Genomic DNA, 6,497 nt, shown 5'->3' with positions numbered 1-6,497 from the left:
AGCCCTACTTAGCAACGACCGGTGCGGTTCACTACTCTGTTCGGGGCTCTACTTAACGTTAAAACGCTTGATTGAGCCCATGAGTGGGCTTGGTCTAAGCAGTGGTAGGATCGCTTGCTGTTAATCGTTAAATTGCGTTCGCCTTGCTATAACTCGAAAATTGAAAGATCAATTGCAAAACATTGATAGTGAACTTTTAAGTGACCTTCGTGGGATTAGAAGCACATGCTCGTCCGAAACCCGTTAACGGTTAACGGCAAGTATGCCCACCACTGCTGACAAGAAGGTACAGTATATCCTTTGAAAATATTAAAATATTAGTAGGTTGACGCGAATGCCTACAATATAACTCGTAAAATCGGCTTATTTTAATAGAAAGCATAACATCCGATGATAATGTTAACTAGTTGATGCCTAAAACTTTTAAAACAGCAAAGAACACAAATAACGACGAAAAAGAAAGTGGTTCACCGATAGTCTAGAGAAGGTAGAACTGCAGTCGTAAATGAACAACGTGGAAACACGTTGTCCGTCAAAATTACCATGGTGTAAATTTCCGCCAACCATCACGTAAACCATCATGGACTCCAACCGGTTACGCGACTATTGGTGGAAATTTACACGAACGTAACGTAATTTTACATGTTATCTCATGTAAATATGCACTAACTCTAGCATACCCTTTATGTTCATGATTTCGCGCTGAATTTTAATGACATATTTTTTTCTGTGTAGTTTATACAGGTTTTACTGATACACCTTAAATCCTTTTTCGTTCGCTTTCTTCAACGCTTAAAATCCAGTGCTGCCACTTCACTTTATACAAAATCTTTCAAACAAATTAAATTTGATGATTTAAATTTAGATGCATATTTTGCACCGTAAAACACTATATGCAATTGGAAAAGTATTATGATCAAAACTGGTTCCAAATGTAAGGAGATTTCATTTGTAGTAAAATATAGCAAAAATTTAATTGTTTTTGCACTAAATCAATGATTTGTATTAAAGTGCTTGCATGAAAGTCATTTTAGGTTGATTTACTTTGAAATGTAAAAGCAAAATTGAAAAAAAAAGAACAACAATTTTAAATATTGGCATCAAATGCTAAACAAACAAACTAGCGACTGGCTACAGTCTACCCTCGTTGGTTTGACCGCATGCAATCTGAACGCTTTTTAGTTTGACCCCCTCTAATCTGCACATCGTTCAAACTAAAAATGGTACAAACGTCATTCTGATAATGGAACGGTGTGAAACGGAACGCAGATCCAAAACAAAACACCAAATCAGGTCGCCAGTAGTGTGTTTTTCGATGCTAACAGAGTTGCTAGACGTTCAAATTAAAAATGAACCCCGTTGGTTTGCATGAGGTGTCGTTCAAACCAACGGGGGTAGACGGTACACCAACAAAAAATTGCCCCTCACCTCACCGGTCTGATCGCAGCAAACAAATTTCATTGTCTCAACATTCATCATGGTCTCCGTTTAACAGCAAATTGGTCTCAAATTGGCTAACTACTTGTCGCATCCTATCCTAGTATGAAAGTCACTGTTGGGATATTGACTTGATATTGATATTGATACTGGTTCAAGGACATCAAAAATCCGCCAAAGAATCTAAAGATGGTCGCCACAATGGCCGCCATTGCATTTCATTCCCATTTTCGAGAGCACAAATCTGATTATATAGGGTATTTTAGCCAATAGCGGACCCCTTACCTATAGTGGACCCCCTTATATTTTTCCTAATTTTCCTGCTTAAATCTGTTTTTACCGGTGAACTTCCACCGGGAGACGATGGATCATGTTCCTAGCCAGTAGTTACAAGTGGTGGAGCTACGCTGGAAAGCAATAATTTGATTTTTTGAACAAATTTGTAAATGTAAACAAATCTGGGGGACCACTATTGGTTAAATCCAAGGGGGTCCACTATTGTCTCCGTTTTAACATGGTAAGAGAATACGATTTATCCTATAGTGGACCCCAACAATCCTATAGTTGTCCCCGGGGGGACCACTATAGGATAATTTGAGCCAGATTTGAAATGATTATTTTATGGGAAATATAGGGTGGTTTGGTAAGGTTTTTGTGTGCAATGTGCAGGAAAGACATAGAACTTGCTGTGCAAACGTTGACAGGGGCAATTTAATTAGAATATCATACTGTTTTAACGATCAGAGCAATTTTCAGCTACTAAGGGGTCCACTATTGGTTATAATACCCTAGCAGGCCAACAAGACCGAAAATGTTACTTGTTGCTTGCTCACTCGCAAAGAACATTGAGTTGCATGTTCAGGCTGCTGCGTTCGAGAGATCGCTCATTATTTAGAAAGTGGTCGCAAAGAATCTTCCGCTTAAGGCTCAAGCATCCGTCATCATTTTTCGGAAATAGAAAAGCAGTTTTTTCGCTGTAAATCAAAACAACGACCACGAAAATGTATTCACTGTATTCTATTCCTCATGTGGATCACAGTGAATCCATTTTCGTTGCAAAAATGTTTGATTTGATCGAAAAAAACTGCTTTCAAATGTTTAATGATGACGATGATTTCAATGACAAATGGTTCAATGTTAATATTGCATCTCCAAATTTATCTGACTAATGTTTTCCTACGATTGAAACAAACCAAAAGAGATCGGTGAATGAAATCAAATGTGAAAGGGTGCCAATCGGTCATACGTCAGATAACCCAAAAAGCGACGAATATTGAATTTTGATTCCGTAACATCACATGGCAGCTGATGAATCTGATCCATAGTGCCCGTGAAACCGTTACACAATTTCGATGAAAATTTCGCCGCATTTTAGGACAAAATTCCGCTCCATCCATATCGTTACTGCAAACTGGCGCTCCGCCCTACCAGATTGGCAAACACTTTTCCGTCAAAACTTTGACACGAATTGTTTTTCGTTTTCGTCTTCTTCTTCGCTGCCTACGCAACGCAACCAGCCAAAGCCCAACACCACCAAACCACCCAAGAGTTGCCACTTTCGATTATGTAATGCCAATTTTGGATAAGTGGAGAAAGAGCACGTAATATGGCGAGCTGGCTGGCTGGCTAGCTGGCTGGACCCATTCGAAGAGCTGGTCGAGTGCCATTGGCGTCGGTTGTTACCGCCGCCGTGTCCACACATTACTCACTACGCGACGCGCGTATTATATGCACCCCAGCCCAGTGGCCCCCTGAAGTTGCAATCAAACACTCGCACACAGAAACACACAAGGGGAGTTTGCAAAAGTCTTCCGGACCTCGAGACACACCGGTGAAGGGGGTGAAAAGAAAGTTGAAACTGTAACTTTCTTCGTGGTTCAATGCAAAAAAGACTTGAAGACTGTCGTTACAAAACTCTTTGGAGATTTCCAGTTTTTTTTCTGCTTCGGTTCATAGCTCATTTGCGCGCGCACTCGATCCGATTGGTGTTTTATGAAGTTGATTTTGCAAAAAAAAAAAAAGTTGAAAACGAGCTCCCAGTAGGCCGTGGCTCAACGCGCCCTGTCGTTAACGTATTTATCCAACAACAATCCAAGTAGGCTCCGGCGGGCTAGAGTTGCTACGACGACGATGGGCGAAGGTGTCTGTCTGCATGGCCTGCTTCGTGTCAGCTCGTACCTTCACTCTTGAATCTTTTTCGTTGTGTCACAGTTTTGAAGTGATTTAACACTTTTTTTTTCTAAAGGGAAACTGATTGCAAAATTTACCAGCGCTTAGCGCGACCACACTGAGGAACACTACAGCTACGGGGATCCGCATTCCTAGCTCTTCCGGCACTCGTCCTTGAGTGCTGCACTTCTTCCGAGACTTCTTCACCTAGGCGTAACACACGTAACAGCGCACTCACTAAACGAACTGAAGGAAGTGACCACCCCTGAATATCACACAATCACACTGAAAACCGTCGAGGAAACCGTTGCGCTGCGAGTCACGACTGCAGACGCGTACACACCGAGACCGACTGAGCACGGTTCGCTGATCGTGGGAGACTTAAACTGGCCGCAGACAGCATAGGAGGCGACGACGACGACGTCGGGCTCCACACGGTGATCTCAACTACCTCAGCATTGAGAGAGGAACCTAAACCTGATCGTTCGCGGTGTGTGGCGTGGCCGTGGCGCGAGAGCCTTCCCTCCTGTCTGTGTGCCGCGCCATCTAGGGAGGAGATTGGCAACAGTCGGTAGACGTACGAAACCACACGAGAGTGCGAGTGGTTCAATTGTTTCAGCCTGCTAAACAGGTCGGATGGCTTTTCACCTTCTCCGAAGTCGATTGCTTGGATCGATCCACAGCATCGACGACTTCGCCGCTCGAGCTATTCTTAACTATGTTAATGTCAATGCCTACTTCCTGGTCCAAATTCCAAACTGGATCGCTTGCTTTGATTTGACACGTATTCACAGCCTACTTTTGGACTTTTGGTTTGGGATCGGAGGAAATCAATTACCAGAATCTAGGCAGCATAGATAGAATTGCTCCCAATGTACACAGTTCGTTGAACTCCGCAGACGTGACTGGCAGAGTTAAACTGCACGCGTGATGGCACTGCAAACACCCCATATCGATACGAAACCCGAAAATTATGCAGTGCACTTGAGTTTGGCATGGCACTGCCGCCACGGCCGCGTGGGAATCGACAGCGATAGGTGTCGAAGAGCAGCAAGTGTGTTACGACCCAACGCCAACACAGAGGGAGAAGGAGGCAGTCGAAGTCGAAGAAATGGGGTTTTCTTACGTGCAAATTATGTATTCCTAGCACGTGTGAATTTCTGTCTTTAGAGCGTAAACTAGCTGGAGTTTCTCAATAGAGGATAAGTTTTGGGTGAAATTTGGAAGTTTTTGGTTGCTTTCGGGGACCCCCGGCGGAATCCAATTACGAGTGATATCCATAAGACTGCGCACCTTTATCACACTCTCGGTCGCTGCCATTGAGTGTACCGCACTGTCAGCGTGTGTTCCCTAGAGATTCTGGACCTCCTTGGGGGAGAACAATTGCTTTAAACTTTCTCAATTATCGTTAATCGAACTTTACCTTTCGCAGCCGCCGCCGACGACGACACCGACGCCACCGGACGTCATCGCCAGAAGCAACCATGGCTAAGTGATTTCTCTCTCTCTGTGTATTTCTCATACTTTGGTTTATCCTCATTTTATGATGGAGTGCAGCACGCAGTATAGCTACCTACCTCTTTTGATAGCAATTATTTCGGAAAACTTTTCAGCAAATGAAAGTGTGTTTGCTTATTCGAATGGGTTTGATTAGCGGTGTTCAGCAATAGCGATCTTTCGATAATGGAAGCTTATGAATTAATTAATAGCAGGCGGAAAGAAATTTGCATAGACAATCAAAATTCTGAATATCTGGAATGGAGTAGTGCTTAAGATGATATAAAATAGATCACTAGCCTCTACCCAGCAACTCCTACCCCTACCTCCGTGAGGCACCGGCCGGGCTCCGAGCAACCTTAGAGAAGTTCAGGTAACCAACCCCGGTGGGAACTTTGGTCGTAGGCTGACAAGGAAGGGGAGGTTTGCTTCTGCAAACCTGATCGTCTGTTCTCTAGGAGAAGTGGCTGATCGACGCCCGAGTGCCAGGGAAGGACTCTCAGCTCAACTGTGCACAATGGTTCACCAAAAAGTAGAGGGTTGTATCCGGCCCTTCCAAAGCCAGTTTCAGAAAGCATTACAACGAAAAATCAGCAACAGAATAATACGAACCGAGACACTCAGTGGGATAGAGTGGAGTGGGTGGAACTGCCGATCTTCAACTTCATTGAGAGCACCCGCACACGCGCCGATATACTGAAGGACCGTTGGTTCAAAATCGTAGCGCTGCAGGACAGGATCCATGGTGCGAACGTTTAGGGGTAATTACATATATCTACCAGAGCTGCGGAAACCCAAGCAAGCTGGGAACATCTTTCGACGTGACGGGCGTAATGCACAGGTGCGCGATCGGCTGGGGGAAGATCGACGGAAGAATGTGCAGATTGAGGATCAAGGGCCGATTCCTCAACTTCAGCATAATAAAAGTGCACAGTCCTCACTCCGGAAGCAAAGACGCATTTTACGCGCACCTCGAACGCGAGTACGATCGCTGCCCAAACCATGACGTCAAGATCATAGGTGACATAAACGATCAGGTAGGCCAGGTCTAAATTCTTCCAGATCGACGATTGCAAAACTCAGCGCTTACCAGCTGACGAACAAAAATCGCCTACGCTTAATTGATTTGACTACCTCCAAAAACGGCCATTCGTAACACCTTCTTCCAGCACAGCCTCCCTTATCTTTACATCGTCAGGATATATTGTGGCGCTAGCATCGACTCTGACCACTAAATACCTGGTGATGATCAAACTGCGCCCGAAAATCTCCGTTACTAACAATGTACAGAATTGGTGACCGCCCCGGTACGATCTAGAGCGACTGAGGCAACCGAACGGGATAACGTAGAACGGTAATGCTGCAGCATGGAACCCTACAGAATGTGGAGCGAT

Source organism: Aedes albopictus, chromosome 1 (assembly GCF_035046485.1).
Source record: "Aedes albopictus strain Foshan chromosome 1, AalbF5, whole genome shotgun sequence".
Classification (NCBI taxonomy): Eukaryota; Metazoa; Arthropoda; class Insecta; order Diptera; family Culicidae; genus Aedes; species Aedes albopictus.
The sequence above is the reverse complement of the archived record's forward strand: the minus strand, read 5'-3'. Positions refer to the sequence as shown.